A 21,989-nucleotide genomic window follows, 5' to 3' on the forward strand; every position below is an offset into this window, starting at 1 on the left:
TTATATCCATCCCTGGTGGTCTAGTGGGGGGAATCAGACTATTTTGGTCGTAATTATTTTGTCTACCAGGACAAGTGGATTGTGTTCCGCTTTAGTCCCTTGGACAAGTAGTTTTTTTTTTTAAATTTCCACACCCCTGCTCACATTAGGTAGCCATAGCCCCCCCCCCCCCCCCCAAACACACAGACAGACACAGACACACACACAGACAAACTTACCTGCCCTGCACAGCGCTTCTCCTCTCCAGCGGCGGCCTGACGAGTGACGTCACTGACGTCCTCCTGAGTGGGTCTGCAGAAGTACGTCACTTGTGCGACGTCCCTCGTCAGACCCCGGTCGGCCGGAGGCAGACTCACTGTCTAAAGTGCCCGCTGCGCTATTATACCCCGCAGCTGCTTTAGAACAGTGAGCAGCGGCAGCGCCAACCCTACCATGAACCTACTAGGCACAAAAAAAAAGGGGGCAGCAAAATGCCACCCCTGAAAAGTGCCACCTGGGACTTATGGTCCCACCGGGTCCCATGGTAGGGCCGACCAGAGGCGGCTCTAGACTTTGTGAGGCCTTAGGCGAAACTTGAACATGGGGCCCTGCTTTGTTTTCTGCTGAAATTACATGGTGGTCCGGCTGTGAGATGGTTATACTGTGACATCACTGTGTATTATCCCTGTACTGTGACATCACTGTGTATTATCTCTGTACTGTGCCATCACTCTGTGTATTATCCCTGTAATGTGACATCACTGTGTATTATCTCTGCACTGTGCCATCACTGTGTATTATCCCTGTACTGTGACGTCACTGTGTATTATCTCTGTACTGTGCCATCACTCTGTGTATTATCCCTGTAATGTGACATCACTGTGTGTATTATCTCTGTACTGTGACATCACTGTGTGTATTATCCCTGTACTGTGACATCACTGTGTGTATTATCTCTGAACTGTGACATCACTGTGTGTATTATCTCTGAACTGTGACATCACTGTGTGTATTATCTCTGTACTGTGACATCACTGTGTGTATTATATCTGTACTGTGATATCACTGTGTATTGTCCCTGTACTGTGACATCACTGTGTGTATTATCCCTGTACTGTGACATCACTTTGTATTATCCCTGTACTGTGACATCACTGTGTATTATCTGTGTACTGTGACATCACTGTGTATTATCCTTGTACTGTGACGTCACTGTGTATTATCTCTGTACTGTGCCATCACTCTGTGTATTATCCCTGTAATATTACATCACTGTGTGTATTATCTCTGTACTGTGACATCACTGTGTATTATCTCTGTACTGTGACATCACTGTGTGTATTATCCCTGTACTGTGACATCACTGTGTGTATTATCTCTGAACTGTGACATCACTGTGTGTATTATCTCTGTACTGTGACATCACTGTGTGTATTATATCTGTACTGTGACATCACTGTGTATTGTCCCTGTACTGTGACATCACTGTGTGTATTATCCCTGTACTGTGACATCACTTTGTATTATCCCTGTACTGTGACATCACTGTGTATTATCTCTGTACTGTGACATCACTGTGTATTGTGCCTGTACTGTGACATCACTCTGTATATTATCCCTGTACTGTGACATCACTTTGTATTATCCCTGTACTGTGACATCACTCTGTATATTATTCCTGTACTGTGACATCACTGTGTGTATTATCTCTGTACTGTGACATCACTGTGTATTATCCCTGTACTGTGACATCACTGTGTATTATCCCTGTACTGTGACATCACTGTGTATTATCCCTGTACTGTGACATCACTGTGTATTATCCCTGTGCTGTGACATCACTGTGCATTATCCCTGTACTGTGACATCACTGTGTGTATTATTCCTGTACTGTGACATCACTGTGTATATTATCTCTGAACTATAACATCACTGTGTGTTATCTCTATACTGCAACATCACTGTTGATACTTACACTGCACTGTGACATCACTGTATATATTAAGCCTGTATACCCTAATATCACTGTACATATTTACCTTGCACTGCGAGTGACAATACAGGGTAAATATGCACAGTTCAGAGTTAATATAAACAGTAATGTCTCTGTACAGGGACAGTAAACAGTTTTGCCACTACAGGGTTAATAAACGCAGTGTTGTCACAGTAGAGGGTAACTATACAGTGATGTCATTGTACCGGGAAAATATACACAGTGAAGTCAGCATTCAAGAATAATAAACTGTGATGTCACTACAGGGTTGTTATACACAGTGACATCAAATTACAGGATGAAGCACAGTGATGTCACAGTTTATGAAGCACAGTGATCAAAAACTACAAATTGACCCAATAAGGGGCTAAGAGGCCAAAACAATATAATTATCCAAACCCCAAGGCCGCAGCCTGGGGTGCAAAACACCTCAAATTACTCCCCCACTAAAACATAACTTTTAATTGTGTATATATTAAAAGATAACAAATCCAGAAGGTGATGATTAAAAATACAGTGTCACATGGGAGAATAATATAGTTATTGGAGCAACATTACTCCAGTGTTCGGGGCTCTGCAGAAGCCCAACATCCCAATTGTGACACTTATTAAAAACACAAAATTGCCGCCTCTACATGTTTCGCCGTCACCACGGCGTTCTCAAGAGGCAATATGTGCCAACAACACTCCAAAATGGCGGCAGGGGGTATTTATAGACCATCTCCCTATCATCATCAGTCAGCGACATCCATATCCAGCCTATCCCAGATATCCTAGTATTACTCCAATCATGATTCAATATATGAATCACTTCCCAGGTACTCCCGCTGTTGGGGACCAATTTTGTGTTTTTAATAAGAAGCACAGTGATGTCACAGAGACTACAGAATGTACAACTGTACGTATGATAAAGATGGCGGGATGCTATTGAAACGTCACACATACATGGGGGAATAAAACACTTTGTTTTTGCACCTTATCTGGGAGTGCCGCTGGTTCTTTAGTTTTGTAGATAGATAGATGATATATAGATAGATGGATAGATGATAGATATGAGATAGATAATAGATATGAGATAGATAGATGATAGATATGAGATAGATAATAGATATGAGATAGATAATAGATATGAGATAGATAATAGATATGAGATAGATAGATAGATGGATAGATAGATGATAGATACTATTTCTTTCTAGCTATCTATCTAAAACAAATAAAAATGGCACAACCAAAATCCAGAAATTAGAGGGAAGTCGGGGTGCCCGCATACTTGGAACCTGGGTCCACTGGTTCCTCAATCCAGACAAAGAACAATATGATGCAACACGCCACAAGTTTTCAGAAAATGGTGGTTTATTCCATCATGTGCATAGTCCATAGTCCATGCACATGATGGAATAAACCACCATTTTCTGCAAACTTGTGGCGTGCTGCATCATATTGTTCTTTATCTATCTATATTTCTATATTCTATCTATATCATATCAATCTATATCTATCATATCCATCTATCTCCTATGTATCTATCTATCTCATATCTATCTATATCATATATATCTATCATCTATCTATCTATCTATCATCTATTTATCTATCTATCTCATATCTATCTATATATCCATCTATTTATGTATCTATCTATCTATATATCATCTATCTATCTATCTCTCATATCTATCTTTCATCTATCTCTCATCTATCTGAGATATATATGAGATAGATAGATAGATAAATAGAAAGATAGATAGATAGATATGATATAGATAGATAGATATGAGATAGATAGATAGATACATAAATAGATAGATGGATATATATATATATATATATATATATATTCATATATATATATATACACAAGATAGATATGATATAGATAGATAGATATGAGATAGATAGATAGGAGATAGATGGATAGATAGATAGATAGATGATTGATAGATCAGTGTTTCCCAACTAGGAGGGCCTCCAGCTGTTGCAAAACCACAACTCCCAGTATGCTCATAAAGCCAAAGGAATGCTGGGAGTTGTAGTTTTGCAACAGCTGGAGGCCCCCTGGTTGGGAAACTGATCTATCTATCTTTCTCCTATCTATCTATATCATATAAATGTATCTATATCATATCCATCTATCTATATCATATCCATCTATCTCCTATCTATCTGTCTATATCATATCTATCTATCATCTATCTATCGGTCTATCATCTATCTATCCATCTATTTACTGTATGTATCTTTCTATATATCATCTCTCTATCTATATATCATCTATTTATCTTTCTATCTCTCATATCTATCTAGCTATCTCTCTTCTATCTATCTCTCATCTATCTGAGTTAGATAGATAGATATGAGATAGATAGATGAGAGATAGATAGATATGAGAAAGATAGATAGATGCATAAATAGATGGATATAGATAGATGGATGGATAGATATGAGATAGATAGATAGATAGATAGATAGGAGATTGATAGATAGATATTAGATAGATGCATAAATAGATGGATATAGATAGATGGATGGATAGATATGAGATAGATAGATAGATAGATAGGAGATTGATTGATAGATAGATAGATCAGTGTTCCCCAACATGGGGGCCTCCAGCTGTTGCAAAACTACAACTCCCAGTATGCTCATAAAGCCAAAGCAATGCTGGGAGTTGTAGTTTTGCAACAGCTGGAGGCCCCCTGGTTGGGAAACACTGAACTACCTCCCACTGTCTCCCGAACTACAACTTTCCCCCTCTCCCCCAAGCAAGTTACTTACTTTAAAAGGGCAGCATCAGCAGTGGGCACTGGGCAGGTAAGTCTTCCATACTGGTGGTGTCCGGGCCTGTATACACACAGCAGGCCTGCTCCACAAGGTCCAGCAGCAGCATACAGGGGAGTGAGAGAGGGGGAGGAGCTTCCTGTCTGCTCTTCCCAGTCTGCATAGCGCGGCCCCTGCGTGGTGACAGGGCTGCTGGCTGAAGATTTATTAAATAAAAGGATGCCGGAGTAAATGGCTCCGGGGGGCGGGGGGTGCAGCGGGGGCTCGGGCCCCTTACTGGTGAACTAGCTGTACCCCCCTGAGGGCCATGAGAGCTGCTAGTGACCTACTGCTGCTAGGGGGGGCACAAGGGGGGGGGGGGGCAATCATGATGTGGGGGGGGGGGCAATCATGATGTAGGGGGGGCCGTGGCCCCCTCTGCCCCCCCCCCCTAGAGACGTCACTGGGCCGCCTGCAAGGGGTGGTTGAACGCAGCATCCATCCGGGTGCTGTCAAACTTGCTGTGGTCGGGGAGTATGCGGTGGTATGTGGCCTAATGCTCGCCTCTGGGGCCGGACCTGGAGAGGGCAGCGGGCCCCCTTTCACGCTGGGCCCCTGTTCCTGCTGCACAGTTCGTCTGTTTTCTCTCTGAGGTTTTTTTTTGGGGGGGCGGGGTTCAGGAGGTCTTTCAGCAGCCCTTTCTCCGATCAGCAGCTGTTTCTATAGCAGGCGACCAGCCCCAGCAGCCCTTTCTCTTAAAGTGGCAGAGGATCAGCAGGGGGCTGGTCGGGCGCAGCGCTGGGGCTCGCCACCGGCAGGCAGGATGGAACCGGAACTGCTGTATTAAACTTCAATCCCGGCGGTCTTCCGGAGAGTGAGGAGCAACTTGCGCTAGTCGGGTCCCTGAGCGAGGCCCCCCATTAACGCGAGAACTGAGGCGGTGGCCTATTATGCTAGAGCCACCTCTGCTGTCAGTTGGCCAGCCTGCTGCAGTCAGCCCAGGAAGCCTCATTGCTTCCGGCACGGCCAGTCTTGCGGCCGGCCGTGCGACAACCACTGTCAGGGGCCGGTGCATTGCCGTGGAATGAGATTTGCCATAGAATGAGATGGTCCGCCTCCATCACATCCTATTGGCTCACTCTTGTCACGTGACATATTTAAACGTCACGCATCGATGCGCACAGTAGTGTCAGTTTGGCTATGACAGGGAGAGGATCTCCTCACCCTGTGATAGCTGAAGCTGTACGGAGCTCTCATGGCCTCTGTGGCCCGCCAGAAGTTCACACATGTACGTAGCTCATACGGCTGCCTCATATACATTTACTGTTGATCCACAGCGCTGTCATCAGTGTGCGTCCCCGCGAGCGCCCCACGCCCGCAGCTCTACTCCCCGTCCTCCGCCCCCCGCAGCTCTACTCCCCGTCCCGTTAACGCTCAGGGAGCGGGGAACAGAAAGTAGAGAATCAGGCGCAGGTCAAGTAATTCGCGTAGTGCTGCGCATGCGCAGTACTACTTTACCTGCGCCCGATGCTCTATTTTCTGTTCCCCGCTCCCTGAGCGTTAACGGGACGGGGAGTAGAGCTGCGGGGGACGGGGAGTAGAGCTGCGGGCGTGGGGCGCTCGTGGGGACGCACACTGATGACAGCGCCATCGGGCGTAGGAATCCCCATAGCGCTGTGGATCGCTCCCTGAGCGTTCACAGGGGACGGGGAGTAGAGCTGCGGGGGACGGGGTGTAGAGCTGCGTAGGACGGGGAGAAGAGCTGCGGGGGACGGGGAGTAGAGCTGCGGGGGACGGGGAGTAGAGCTGCGGGGGACGGGGAGTAGAGATGCGGGGGACGGGGTGTAGAGATGCGGGGGACGGGGAGAAGAGCTGCGGGGGACGGGGAGTAGAGCTGCGGGGGACGGGGAGTAGAGATGCAGGGGACGGGGAGTAGAGATGCGGGGGACGGGGTGTAGAGATGCGGGGGACGGGGAGAAGAGCTGCGGGGGACGGGGAGTAGAGCTGCGGGGGGCGGGGAGTACAGCTGCGGGGGACGGGGAGTACAGCTGCGGGGGGTCGGAGGACGGGGAGTAGAGCTGCGGGCGTGGGGCGCTCGCGGGGACGTACACTGATGACAGCGCCATCGGGCATCGGGATCCCGATAGCGCTGTGGATCAACAGTACATGTAATAATAGAGTAAATGTATATGAGCCAGCCGTATGAGCTGCGTACATGTGTGAACTTCTGTCGGCCCACAGAGGCCATGAGAGCTCCGTACAGCTTCAGCTATCACAGGGTGAGGAGATCCTCTCCCTGTGATAGCCAAACTGACACTACTGTGCGCATCGATGCGTGACGTTTAAATATGTCACGTGACAAGAGTGAGCCATTAGGATGTGATGGAGGCGGACCATCTCATTCTATGGCAAATCTCATTCCACGGCAATGCACCGGGCCAAGAAGTCTTCTTTAACATGGTGCGGCCGGTGCATTGCCATAGAATGAGATGGTCCGCCTCCATCACATCCTATTGGCTCACTCTTGTCACATGACATATTTAAACGTCACACATCGATGCGCACAGCAGTGTCAGTTTGGCTATCACAGGGAGAGGATCTCCTCTCCCTGTGATAGCTGAAGCTGCATGGAGCTCTCATGGCCTCTGTGGCCCGACAGAAGTTCACACATTTACGCAGCTCATACGGCTGGCTCATATACATTTACTGTTGATCCACAACGCTATCGGGATCCCAATGCCCGAAGGCGCTGTCATCAGTGTGCGTCCCCGCGAGCGCCCCACGCCCGCAGCTCTACTCCCCCGTCCCCCTTAGCTCTACTCCCCGTCCCTTTGACGCTCAGGGAGCGGGGAACAGAAAGTAGAGCATCGGGCGCAGGTTAAGTTATTCGCATAGTGCTGCACATGCGCAGTACTACTTTACCTGCGCCCGATGCTCTACTTTCTGTTCCCCGCTCCCTGAGCGTTAATGGGACGGGGAGTAGAGCTGCGGGCGTGGGGCGCTAGCGGGGACGCACACTGATGACAGCGCCATCGGGCATCGGGATCCCGATAGCGCTGTGGATCAACAGTACATGTAATAATAGAGTAAATGTATATGAGCCAGCCGTATGAGCTGCGTACATGTGTGAACTTCTGTCGGCCCACAGAGGCCATGAGAGCTCCGTACAGCTTCAGCTATCACAGGGTGAGGAGATCCTCTCCCTGTGATAGCCAAACTGACACTGCTGTGCGCATCGATGCGTGACGTTTAAATATGTCACGTGACAAGAGTGAGCCAATAGGATGTGATGGAGGCGGACCATCTCATTCTATGGCAAATCTCATTCCACGGCAATGCACCGGGCCAAGAAGTCTTCTTTAACATGGTGCGGCCGGTGCATTGCCATAGAATGAGATGGTCCGCCTCCATCACATCCTATTGGCTCACTCTTGTCACATGACATATTTAAACGTCACACATCGATGCGCACAGCAGTGTCAGTTTGGCTATCACAGGGAGAGGATCTCCTCTCCCTGTGATAGCTGAAGCTGCACGGAGCTCTCATGGCCTCTGTGGCCCGACAGAAGCTCACACATTTACGCAGCTCATACGGCTGGCTCATATACATTTACTGTTGATCCACAGCGCTATCGGGATCCCGAAGCCCGAAGGCGCTGTTATCAGTGTGCGTCCCCGCGAGCGCCCCACGCCCGCAGCTCTACTCCCCGTCCCGTTGACGCTCAGGGAGCGGGGAACAGAAAGTAGAGCATCGGGCGCAGGTTAAGTTATTCGCGTAGTGCTGCACATGCGCAGTACTACTTTACCTGCGCCCGATGCTCTACTTTCTGTTCCCCGCTCCCTGAGCGTTAATGGGACGGGGAGTAGAGCTGCGGGCATGGGGCGCTAGCGGGGACGCACACTGATGACAGCGCCATCGGGCATCGGGATCCCGATAGCGCTGTGGATCAACAGTACATGTAATAATAGAGTAAGTGTATATGAGCCAGCCGTATCAGCTGCGTACATGTGTGAACTTCTGTCGGGCCACAGAGGCCATGAGCGCTCCGTGCAGCTTTAGCTATCACAGGGAGAGGAGATCCTCTCCCTGTGATAGCCAAACTGACACTGCTGTGCGCATCGATGCGTGACGTTTAAATATGTCACGTGACAAGAGTGAGCCAATAGGATGTGATGGAGGCGGACCATCTCATTCTATGGCAAATCTCGTTCTACGGCAATGCACCGGCCATTTGGCAGTCAAGGTGATCGGCCCACCGGGGATTTTCCCGGTATCCCAGTCCAGCCTTGACTCTGGCTGGGTGGCAGTCACCCACCAGTACACACAGCAGACCCTAAACCCATATCATTATTGCTAAGCAGGAAGATGGGAGTCCATTTCACTCTGATGGACCATTTTTAAATGCAATCCATAACCTGGCTTTGGCAGGAACCCTTCTTACTCCTCCTACTTGCATTTGATACTGGGTTTAGGATCTGCATAGGAAACACACACAAGCACACACTTACCTTTGTTGCCTTCTGACGCCTCCTTGGCTGTCCCCAAACGGTATAAAACCAAAAGCCACGGGAAGTTGTAAGGATAGAGGACATACCTGCATCCTATTGGACTCACTTGTCTTGGTTAAATCCAGCTTATTTGACAACCTATGGTGCTGCTGCTTCTGCTCATGGAAGTGCTGCTTCTGACAAGGCTGTTCTTTGGTGGTCCTAGGCGACATTACAATCTCCATGGTTACATACACATTTGCAACTCCAACAATACACACATATGCATGTATGTATGTATGTATGTATGTGTATCTATCTATCTCTATATATATTTATCTCTCTCTCTCTCTCTGTATATATATATATATATATATATATATATATATATATATTTCTTTTAAATATATATATAGAGAGAGATAGAGATGGAAATACTTTTTTAAACCTGTTTTCACCTTTTTCTACCTTCTTTTTTTTCTTCTCTCCATGTTTTCCTTCTTTCCTCCTTTTTTCCTATGTTGTTGCTTCTTATTTTTCTTCTTTTTCAGACCCTATCATTGCACTATTCCTTATTCAATACCACCAGCAGATGGAGACACTATATTGCAACATTAGTTGTGAGCAGCAGTTTGTACAAACAAATGCCTCATAGCTGATGTCCTATCCATTATTGCATGGATGGCTGGCTGGCAACATTTGTTTTTATTATTCCAATACCACAGTACCAATGCATGGTCACTCAACAGCAATGACACCCCCATGTCAATTAACAAGATTCAGCTCCCACTACCTGAAAGACAGCTACCTATCATGTCATGTCCAACCTGCACAGGTGTGCAGGTTGCTGAGCTTATTCAATTAAAGAGGACATTCAGCAGCAGCAGCAGTCCTGTGCCTGGTCGCTCCAACAGGGGCCAGACACAAGCGGCACAACCTATTGTCTTTTGCCTGCAGTAAGGGCCCACTGGACTAGCCAGCAAGCAGCTGCAGCAGCAAATAAACAGGTAATCTTTCTTTCCAACACTGAAACCTGGTGGTGCACTTAATATATGCTACCAGATAGGGGACATATCAGATATTAAACTGATAAAAACAGACACCACATTTGATCTCAGCCAAAAAGAAGGACGAGAAGTGATAACTGTCAAAGGGGAGGAACCCCTTCACATGCACCATCACTACTTGTAGGAAGGGAGGCTGGCTGGCAGCCTCCCATACACACCCTGGCTGGGTGGCAGTCACCCACCAGTACACACAGCAGACCCTAAACCCATATCATTATCATTATTGCTAAGCAGGAAGATGGGAGTCCATTTCACTCTGATGGAGCATTTTTAAATGCAATCCATAACCTGGCTTTGGCAGGAACCTTTCTTTCGCCTCCTACTTGCATGTGATACTGGGTTTAGGATCTGCATAGGAAACACACACACACACACACAAGCACACACTTACATGTGTTGCCTGCTGACTCCTCCTTGGCTGTCCCCAAACGGTATAAAACCAACAGCCACGGGAAGCTGTAAGGATAGAGGACATACCTGCATCCTATTGGACTCACTTGTCTTGGTTAAATCCAGCTTATTTGACAACCTATGGTGCTGCTGCTTCTACTCATGGAAGTGCGGCTTCTGACAAGGCTGTTCTTTGGTGGGCCTAGGCGACATCACAATCTCCATGGTTACATACACAACAAAGGTCAGATGTTGTTTACACCTGGCCATGCCAGTGGTATTGAGTAGCATATCCCAGTGCTAAGGGTCCTGGGTGCAACAATCTTTCAATGGGGAATAGCCGAGCTGAGTTTGTCAAGTGCACCCATGTTTGCAACTCCAGCAATACACACATATTGTTACGCCGAGCGCTCCGGGTCCCCGCTCCTCCCCGGAGCGCTCGCAACATCCTCGCAATTGCAGCGCCCCGGTCAGACCTGCTGACCGGGTGCGCTGCGATACCTCTCCCAGCCGGGATGCGATTCGCGATGCGGGAGGCGCCCGCTCGCGATGCGCACCCCGGCTCCCGTACCTGACTCGCTCTCCGTCGGTCTTGTCCCGACGCGCGCGGCCCCGCTCCTTAGGGTGCGCGCGCCGGGTCTCTGCGATTTAAAGGGCCACTGCGCCACTGATTGGTGCAGTTGGCTTAATTAGTGTGTTCACCTGTGCACTCCCTATTTATACCTCACTTCCCCTGCACTCCCTCGCCGGATCTTGTTGCCATTGTGCCAGTGAAAGCGTTTCCTTGTGTGTTCCTAGCCTGTGTTCCAGACCTCCTGCCGTTGCCCCTGACTATGATCCTTGCTGCCTGCCCCGACCTTCTGCTACGTCCGACCTTGCTCTTGTCTACTCCCTTGTACCGCGCCTATCTTCAGCAGTCAGAGAGGTTGAGCCGTTGCTGGTGGATACGACCTGGTTGCTACCGCCGCTGCAAGACCATCCCGCTTTGCGGCGGGCTCTGGTGAATACCAGTAGCAACTTAGAACCGGTCCACCAGCACGGTCCACGCCAATCCCTCTCTGGCACAGAGGATCCACCTCCTGCCAGCCGAATCGTGACAGTAGATCCGGCCATGGATCCCGCTGAAGTTCCACTGCCAGTTGTCGCCGACCTCACCACGGTGGTCGCCCAGCAGTCGCAACAGATAGCGCAACAAGGCCACCAGCTGTCTCAACTGACCGTGATGCTACAGCAGCTACTACCACAGCTTCAGCAATCATCTCCTCCGCCAGCTCCTGCACCTCCTCCGCAGCGAGTGGCCGCTTCCGGCCTACGACTATCCTTGCCGGATAAATTTGATGGGGACTCTAAGTTTTGCCGTGGCTTTCTTTCGCAATGTTCCCTGCACTTGGAGATGATGTCGGACCAGTTTCCTACTGAAAGGTCTAAGGTGGCTTTCGTAGTCAGCCTTCTGTCTGGGAAAGCTCTGTCATGGGCCACACCGCTCTGGGACCGCAATGACCCCGTCACTGCCTCTGTACACTCCTTCTTCACGGAGATTCGAAGTGTCTTTGAGGAACCTGCCCGAGCCTCTTCTGCTGAGACTGCCCTGCTGAACCTGGTCCAGGGTAATTCTTCTGTTGGCGAGTACGCCATCCAATTCCGTACCCTTGCCTCCGAATTATCCTGGAATAATGAGGCCCTCTGCGCGACCTTTAAAAAAGGCCTATCCAGCAACATTAAAGATGTTCTGGCCGCACGAGAAATTCCTGCTAACCTGCATGAACTTATTCATCTGGCCACCCGCATTGACATGCGTTTTTCTGAAAGGCGTCAGGAGCTCCGCCAGGATATGGACTTTGTTCGCACAAGGCGTTTTTTCTCCCCGGCTCCTCTCTCCTCTGGTCCTCTGCAATCCGTTCCTGTGCCTCCCGCCGTGGAGGCTATGCAAGTTGACCGGTCTCGCTTGACACCTCAAGAGAGGACACAACGCCGCATGGAGAATCTGTGCCTGTACTGTGCCGGTACCGAACACTTCCTGAAGGATTGTCCTATCCGTCCTCCCCGCCTGGAAAGACGTACGCTGACTCCGCACAAAGGTGAGACAGTTCTTGATGTCAACTCTGCTTCTCCACGCCTTACTGTGCCTGTGCGGATATCTTCCTCTACCTTCTCCTTCTCTACTATGGCCTTCTTGGATTCCGGATCTGCAGGAAATTTAATTTTGGCCTCTCTCATCAACAGGTTCAACATCCCGGTGACCAGTCTCGCCAGACCCCTCTACATCAATTGTGTTAACAATGAAAGATTGGACTGTACCGTGCGTTACCGCACGGAACCCCTCCTAATGTGCATCGGACCTCATCACGAAAAAATTTAGTTTTTGGTCCTCTCCAATTGCACTTCCGAAATTCTTCTTGGATTACCGTGGCTTCAACGCCATTCCCCAACCCTTGATTGGTCCACAGGAGAAATCAAGAGCTGGGGTACTTCTTGTTTCAAAGACTGTCTTAAACCGGTTCCCAGTACTCCCTGCCGTGACCCTGTGGTTCCCCCTGTAACCGGTCTTCCTAAGGCTTATATGGACTATGCTGACGTGTTTTGCAAAAAGCAAGCTGAGACTTTACCTCCTCACAGGCCTTATGACTGTCCTATTGACCTCCTCCCGGGTACTACTCCACCCCGGGGCAGAATTTATCCTCTGTCCGCTCCAGAGACTCTTGCTATGTCTGAATACATCCAGGAAAATTTAAAAAAGGGGTTTATCCGCAAATCCTCCTCTCCTGCCGGAGCTGGATTTTTTTTTTGTGTCCAAAAAAGATGGCTCCCTACGTCCTTGCATTGATTACCGCGGACTTAATAAAATCACGGTAAAGAACCGCTACCCCCTACCTCTTATCTCAGAACTCTTTGATCGCCTTCAAGGTGCCCACATCTTTACCAAACTGGACTTAAGAGGTGCTTATAATCTCATCCGCATCAGGGAGGGGGACGAATGGAAGACTGCATTTAACACCAGAGATGGACACTTTGAGTATCTGGTCATGCCCTTTGGCCTGTGCAACGCCCCTGCCGTCTTCCAAGACTTTGTTAATGAAATTTTTCGTGATCTCTTATATTCCTGTGTTGTTGTTTATCTGGACGATATTCTGATTTTTTCTGCCAACTTAGAAGAACACCGCCAGCATGTCCGCATGGTTCTTCAGAGACTTCGAGACAATCAACTTTATGCCAAAATGGAGAAATGTCTGTTTGAATGTCAATCTCTTCCTTTCCTAGGATACTTGGTCTCTGGCCAGGGATTACAAATGGACCCAGATAAACTCTCTGCCGTCTTAGATTGGCCACGCCCCTCCGGACTCCGTGCTATCCAACGTTTTTTGGGGTTCGCCAATTATTACAGACAATTTATTCCACACTTTTCCACTATTGTGGCTCCTATCGTGGCTTTAACCAAGAAAAATGCCAATCCCAAGTCCTGGTCTCCCCAAGCGGAAGACGCATTTAAACGGCTCAAGTCTGCCTTTTCTTCTGCTCCCGTGCTCTCCAGACCTGACCCATCTAAACCCTTCCTATTGGAGGTAGATGCCTCCTCAGTGGGAGCTGGAGCGGTCCTTCTACAAAAAAATTCTTCCGGGCATGCTGTTACTTGTGTTTTTTTTTTCTAGGACCTTCTCTCCGGCGGAGAGAAACTACTCCATCGGGGATCGAGAACTACTGGCCATTAAATTGGCGCTTGAGGAATGGAGGCATCTGCTGGAGGGATCAAAATTTCCAGTTATCATTTACACCGATCACAAGAATCTCTCCTATCTCCAGTCTGCCCAACGGCTGAACCCTCACCAGGCCAGGTGGTCGTTGTTCTTTGCCCGTTTTAACTTTGAAATTCATTTTCGCCCTGCCGACAAGAACATTAGGGCCGATGCCCTCTCTCGTTCCTCGGATGCCTCGGAAGTAGAGGTCTCTCCGCAACACATCATTCCTCCTGACTGTCTGATCTCCACTTCTCCAGCCTCCATCAGGCAAACTCCTCCAGGGAAGACCTTAGTTTCTCCACGCCAACGTCTCGGGATTCTCAAATGGGGACACTCCTCCCACCTCGCAGGCCATGCGGGCATCAAAAAGTCCTTGCAACTCATCTCTCGTTTCTATTGGTGGCCGACTCTGGAGACGGATGTTGTTGATTTTGTGCGGGCCTGTACTGTCTGTGCCCGGGATAAGACTCCTCGCCAGAAGCCTGCTGGTCTCCTTCATCCTCTGCCTGTCCCCGAACAGCCTTGGTCACTGATTGGTATGGACTTTATTACAGACTTACCCCCATCCCGTGGCAACACTGTTGTTTGGGTGGTCGTTGATCGATTTTCCAAGATGGCACATTTTATTCCTCTTCCTGGTCTTCCTTCAGCGCCTCAGTTGGCAAAAAATTTTTTGTACACATTTTTCGTCTTCACGGTTTGCCCACGCAGATCGTCTCGGATAGAGGCGTCCAATTCGTGTCTAAATTCTGGAGGGCCCTCTGTAAACAGCTCAAGATTAAATTAAACTTCTCTTTTTCTTATCATCCCCAATCCAATGGGCAAGTAGAAAGAATTAACCAGGTCCTGGGTGACTATTTACGGCATTTTGTTTCCTCCCGCCAGGATGACTGGGCAGACCTTCTACCATGGGCCGAATTCTCATACAACTTCAGAGTCTCTGAATCTTCTGCTAAGTCCCCATTTTTTGTGGTGTACGGCCGTCACCCTCTTCCCCCCCTCCCTACTCCCTTGCCCTCTGGTTTGCCCGCTGTGGATGAAGTGACTCGTGATCTTTCCACCATATGGAAAGAGACCCAAAATTCTCTTTTACAGGCTTCATTCCGCATGAAAAGGTTTGCCGATAAGTAAAGAAGAACTCCCCCCATTTTTGCTCCGGAGACAAGGTATGGCTCTCCGCTAAATATGTCCGCTTTCGTGTCCCCAGTTACAAACTGGGACCACGCTATCTTGGTCCTTTCAAAGTCTTGTGCCAGATTAATCCTGTCTCTTACAAACTCCTTCTTCCTCCTTCTCTTCGTATTCCCAATGCCTTCCATGTCTCTCTCCTTAAACCACTCATCATCAACCGTTTCTCTCCCAAACTTGTTTCTCCCACTCCTGTTTCCGGTTCTTCTGACGTCTTCTCCGTGAAGGAGATACTGGCCTCCAAGACGGTCAGAGGGAAAAAATTTTTTTGGGTGGATTGGGAAGGCTGTGGTCCAGAAGAGAGATCCTGGGAACCTGAGGACAACATCCTAGACAAAAGTCTGGTCCTCAGGTTCTCAGGCTCCAAGAAGAGGGGGAGACCCAAGGGGGGGTACTGTTACGCCGATCGCTCCGGGTCCCCGCTCCTCCCCGGAGCGCTCGCAACATCCTCGCAATTGCAGCGCCCCGGTCAGACCTGCTGACCGGGTGTGCTGCGATACCTCTCCCAGCCGGGATGCGATTCGCGATGCGGGAGGCGCCCGCTCGCGATGCGCACCCCGGCTCCCGTACCTGATTCGCTCTCCGTCGGTCTTGTCCCGGCGCGCGCGGCCCCGCTCCTTAGGGCGCGCGTGCGCCGGGTCTCTGCAATTTAAAGGGCCACTGCGCCACTGATTGGCGCAGTTGGCTTAATTAGTGTGTTCACCTGTGCACTCCCTATTTATACCTCACTTCCCCTGCACTCCCTCGCCGGATCTTGTTGCCTTTGTGCCAGTGAAAGCGTTTCCTTGTGTGTTCCTAGCCTGTGTTCCAGACCTCCTGCCGTTGCCCCTGACTACGATCCTTGCTGCCTGCCCCGACCTTCTGCTACGTCCGACCTTGCTCTTGTCTACTCCCTTGTACCGCGCCTATCTTCAGCAGTCAGAGAGGTTGAGCCGTTGCTGGTGGATACGACCTGGTTGCTACCGCCGCTGCAAGACCATCCCGCTTTGCGGCGGGCTCTGGTGAATACCAGTAGCAACTTAGAACCGGTCCACCAGCACGGTCCACGCCAATCCCTCTCTGGCACAGAGGATCCACCGCCTGCCAGCCGAATCGTGACACATATGTGTATCTATCTATCTCTCTCTCTCTTTGTCTCTCTCTCTCTCTCTCTCTCTCTCTCTCTCTCTCTCTCTCTCTCTATATATATATATATATATATATATATATATATATATAGATATTGTGATGATTCCTCCTTGGGGATTAGCTCTGGGATCGTCCTGGTCACTTGCCACGTGACACGTTCCTCACAATAACACCAGAGACCACAGTTCCGCATACAAGTCTGGCTCCTCGCCAGATTTATTTCCACAGGTTGCAGGTAAAACAAAACATAGACAGGAACAAAATAAAGTCCTAGACAGTCTGGTCACTGACTACACATGTCAGCATGCCCTGACTACGAACTGGTGAGCTTCCCTCAGCCAGTTAAACATGTGTCTCCTGCAACCTGTTACTCACAGTTCACACCACTTCTTGGACCACTCGTAGCGCCTTCTACGTGTTACCTAAACAGGGTCTGTGTGTCTCCCCCTCTAACAGCCAGCATACTGTTTCCAAGGGAGAGCCCCAACTATTCTGATTCCTTTTCTTTTACACACACTTCCCCTTCCTGATACCTCATTAATCAGTCCACAGGTGGAGCATGCTCCAGAGTTAGCGAGGGAAATACAGCCTTTCCCTTGCCACACTGCCACAAATCCCCCCCCCTCCCCTCTGCTCAGACCACCGGGAAGGAGCTCTTTTATTCAAAAGGCAGAGTCCAACTTCCTTTTCTTTTCCTTGGTCAACTTTTGTCCCTCAGTCTCTGAAGTCCTTGACTTTTTTTTTCCGGATTTTTACCAGCCACCAATTGCAAGTCTCTCGGTCACACCTCTCCAGTACTAGGTTCTTCACCCTGGTGTGGGCAGGGTTCTTGAAATTAAGGAGAGAGAGGACCGATGCTTCTAACCTTTGTCTTCTTCTGGCTTGCCAGACCTCTGCCTCTGCTTCAGAGAATCTTTCGGTCTCAGTGGCTTCACCAACCACTGTCTTGTTCTCTGTAGCTTCAGAGGACCTCTGACACGGGTCCATCTCAGTTTCAACTATAGAGTACTTCCCACCTGGTTTCACCACAGTTTTGACTTCAGTGCATTTCTCACATGGTTTCACCTCATCCCTTCCAGCTTTCTCTTCAGTGGCACCAGCTTCCTCATGTTTGGCTTCAGAGTCTTTGGCTCCTTCAGATTCTTGTCTAGAATCAGCTTCTCCTACTGTTTGGCTCTTCTCTGTAACTTCTTCAGGCTTACTCTTCTCTTCACCTGTAGCTTCAGTTGTGCCATTCTCTTTACTCATAGCTTTTGAGGTTGACTCTGGTTTAGCTTCTGCTTCAGAAGATTTCTCTGTCTCAGCATTACCTTCAGAATTTTTGGTCTGCTCAGGTTCAGAGGATTTCCCGCCTGACTCTTCCTTAGTCTCCACTTCAGAGGATTTCACACCAGGTTTCTGCTCAGTCCTAGCTTCAGGGGACTTCTTACAGGGCTTCACCTCAATCTTAGCATTAGAGGACTTTTTACCAGGCTTCAGAGAAAGCATCCCTGTATCCCGTAACTTCTGCCCCAGAAGCCTTTCTTGAGCCAATTCCCCCATAGCTTGGTCTCTGCTCTCTTTTAGGACTTCCTGGTCCTCTTCCTTTTTCTCACATTTTCGCTGCTTACACTGGAGCTTAGCGGACTTCATCCTCTCACTGTCAAGTAACTCTCTCAAGTCCCTGACAGTATCTTCCGAAGACAGCAATTGTTTCCTCAACTGTTCATTGTCCGCCAGAACAGCCACCTGCTCGTAGAGTGGCGCTCCCAGCAAAACCAAGGCAGCTACGTGGGACCTTCTGCGCATTTCGTTCTGCATTTCCAGGCTCTCTTTTAAGATCTTCATGTCATCTTCCAGCTTTATATATTTCAGCTGTTCACTCTTGAGTTTAGCAGAGTTCATCTTCTCACTGCCCAGCAACTGTTTCTTGGTTTTCTCTAACTCATTGATACATTTTCCACTCTCACCAATCTGTTCAGATAGATCTGAGATCTCCTGTTGCAAGTTCTTGTTTTCATGTTTCAGAGTCTCAACTTGTTTCAGGGCCTCCTCATACTGCTCACGGAGCAAGTCATTGTCATGACGAGCAGATTGAAGAGCATGTGCAAGGGCATTCTTCGCCTTGACTTCCTCCTCAAGTTGTCTCTTAGCTTTAGAGACTTTCTCCAGATTGCTGGCAAGAGCCTCAACTTCCATCTTCATTTCATTCTTCGTTTTTTCTATTTTTTTCATGGCTACCAGCCTAGCCTTGTGATCACTCCACAGAGCCTGATATGCACCATGTAGAAGACTCACTTCTTCTTCCTGGAATGACATCCGCTTGGCCAGACTCTCCACTTCACTCTCCTTGCTGGTCACAAGACCCTGGGAGAGGGACAGTTCATCCTGCAGAGCCACAAACTCACTTCTGTGGTGATCCATGACTTTTTCCAGCTGAAGCCTCGCTTCTTGCTCTTTCTTAAAGTCAGCAAGTGATTTGTCCTTCTCCTCTGTCAAGCAATGTACCTCTTTTTCTTTTTCCATCAACTTCACAGAAACCATCTGCAGGGTTTCTTCCAGATTCTGGATCTGCTCCAGTTTTTTTTCAAGGCCAGCTCGTCTTTTCCGAGACCTTTTACTGACAGCGGTCTCCTCACTCTCGCTGTTAGACCTTGAGACATCCTCTGGTCCTCTGTCAGACACTCGACCCAGCTCTTCTCCATCTCTAGATGAAGTCTCCCCCTTTTTCGGGGTTGTGGCCACTTGTGCCTCATTATTATCATCAACAACAGGTGCCACTGACACCTGGCCCTCTTCCTCTCCCACCACGTTGGCAACTCAGGAGACTCTTGCTAAACACTCCCGTCGGACTGGCAATCCCTTTGTGGTAAGTTTGTTCAATGACTCTGGGCACCAGCGAATCCGGGTGATTCCCAAACAGTTCCTCTGAACTGTCTCTTGGCTCCTTGGCCTTGACTTTTCTTTTGTCTTGTCACAGTCTCTTCATGGCCTGGAAAAAACTAGTAGGGCTCCTGGGTCTGCAACAATATGTGGTCCAGTGGTTCGACCTTCCTGGTTACGACCTCTCTCTAGTTCAGACACCACATCTTTTTCCCCTTAGGACTCTGTCTGTGACCGTAAGTGCAGCCCCCCAGCTCCACCGGTACTCTTTTGCGGAGTTTTGGTTTCTCCACAGCCATCTCTGTAGCTTCTTTTCCAGTCACCTCTTTATCTTGACTCGCGGACTGTTCTTCAGCTCCCCTAGTGGTCTGGCACACTCCCACCTGAGATATACCTAGGGTCTGCTGACACTCCCCGTCCTCAGCCTCTGTGGAGTTACTGTCCCCTGCTATGTGGTGTAAATCAAGTGTTGTGAGCCTATCGGGTGTTCCTGCTCTAGTCACCTGACTATCTTCCCACAGCTGCGGAAAAAATGGAAAATCCTTCCCCAGCACTGCTTCATACTCTTAGGTAGGCTCAATTGCAACCTTATGACTTATGGTACCATAGGGAGTAGAAATACACACATTAACTGTTTTATAACCCCAGATACCGGCTTGTATATACACTACAGCAGGGTCTGGCTTTCTGCCGCTGGTCTTTACCAGAGTTATTACAAATTTTGGATCTAACAAAACCATCATCTTTTTACCTTCTATTTCCAGCTCACAAAGGTTTTCTTTTGTCCTGTGCGAGGTGGCGACAGTACTCTTTACATCGGAACACATTAACATAGGTGCTTCAAGAAAAACATTATCAGCCTGCATGGGTTCACAATATACAGCACCATTCACACAGTCCAGTAGAGACCCCCCCAGTCCTCACTACTTACGGAACCTTTGTGCGTGAACTCTGAGGTGCACTCTCAGCATCCCACAGCTGCCAGAAATATGGAAAGTCTCTGCCCAGTGCAATTTCCACTGTAAGTTCCGCACATACCTCCATCATATGGCTTACCAAAACATGTATCAAAGGTAATTTGAACAGTCTTACTGGGCGCCGGGCGGGACTTCACAAATGGAATTATTTCTGGCATAATCCGAGATACAGTCTGGCAACAATCCAAGTTCACCCACAGTGGGATTCCGCCCACCAACAACTCACGGGACCTCGGCTTCATTCTGGCGACCACCGGTTGTGGCCCACGTCGGTTGCCCCCAGCAACGGCCTGCCGATGTCCTTTTTCCAGGAAAAAAATCTCGATCCGTTGCCCCGAGCAATGCTCCTCCACAGACTCGCTCACTCTCATACTTGGCTCGCTCGCTCGCATATCTGGCTTGCTCGCACGCATATCTGGCTCGCTCGCTTTCATATCTGGCTCGCTCGCATGCTCTCATGTCTCGCTCGCTTGCTCTAACGTCTCGCTCGCTCTCATATCTGGCTCGCTCGCTCACAAATCTGGCTCGCTCGCTCTCATATCTGGCTCGCTCTCATATCTGGCTCGCTCGCTTGCTCTCATATCTGGCTCGCTCGCTCTCATGTCTGGCTCGCTCGCTCTCATATCTGGATTGCTCGCTTGCTCTCATATCTGGCTCGCTCGCTTGCTTCCTTGTCTGGCTCGCTCTCTTATCTGGCTCGCTCGCATATCTGGCTCGCTCGCTCTCACATCTGGCTTGCTAGCTTGCTCTCATATCTGGCTCGCTCGCTTGCTCTCTTGTTTGGTTCGCTCTCTTATCTGGCTCGCTTTCATATCTGGCTTGCTCGCTTGCTCTCATATCTGGCTCGCTCGCTTGCTCTCATATCTGGCTCACTCGCTTGCTCTCTTGTCTGGCTCGCTCTTCTATCTGGCTCGCTCTTCTATCTGGCAAGCTCGCTCTCACATCTGGCTCGCTCGTTTGCTCTCATATCTGGCTCGCTTGCGCTCTTGTCTGGCTCGCTCTCTTATCTGGCTGGCTCGCATATCTTGCTCGCTAGCTCTCACATCTGGCTCGCTCTCTTGTTCTCATATCTGGCTCGCTCGCTTGCTCTCTTGTCTGACTCGCTCTCTTGTCTGTCTCGCTCTCACATCTGGCTCGCTCGCTTGCTCTCATATCTGGCTCGCTTGCTCTCTTGTGTGGCTTGCTCTCTTATCTGGCTCGCTCGCTCTCATATCTGGCTCGCTCGCTTGCTCTCATGTCTGCCTCGCTCGCTCTCATATCTGGATCACTCGCTTGCTCTCATGTCTGGCTCGCTCGCTCTCTTATCTTGCTCGCTCGCTTGCTCTCTTGTCTGGTTCGCTCTCTTAACTGGCTCGGTCTCATATCTGGCTTGCTAGCTTGCTCTCATATCTGGCTCGCTCGCTTGCTCTCTTGTCTGTCTCGC

General features: G+C 49.2%; 1 pseudogene; it reads right to left on the minus strand.

Annotated features, from left to right (window-relative positions):
- Positions 1-10,254: 10,254 nt before the first annotated feature.
- Positions 10,255-10,362, minus strand: LOC130320347 (U2 spliceosomal RNA; annotated as a pseudogene).
- Positions 10,363-21,989: the final 11,627 nt, after the last annotated feature.

This window comes from Hyla sarda, unplaced genomic scaffold (assembly GCF_029499605.1).
Source record: "Hyla sarda isolate aHylSar1 unplaced genomic scaffold, aHylSar1.hap1 scaffold_22, whole genome shotgun sequence".
In the NCBI taxonomy this organism is placed as follows: domain Eukaryota; kingdom Metazoa; phylum Chordata; class Amphibia; order Anura; family Hylidae; genus Hyla; species Hyla sarda.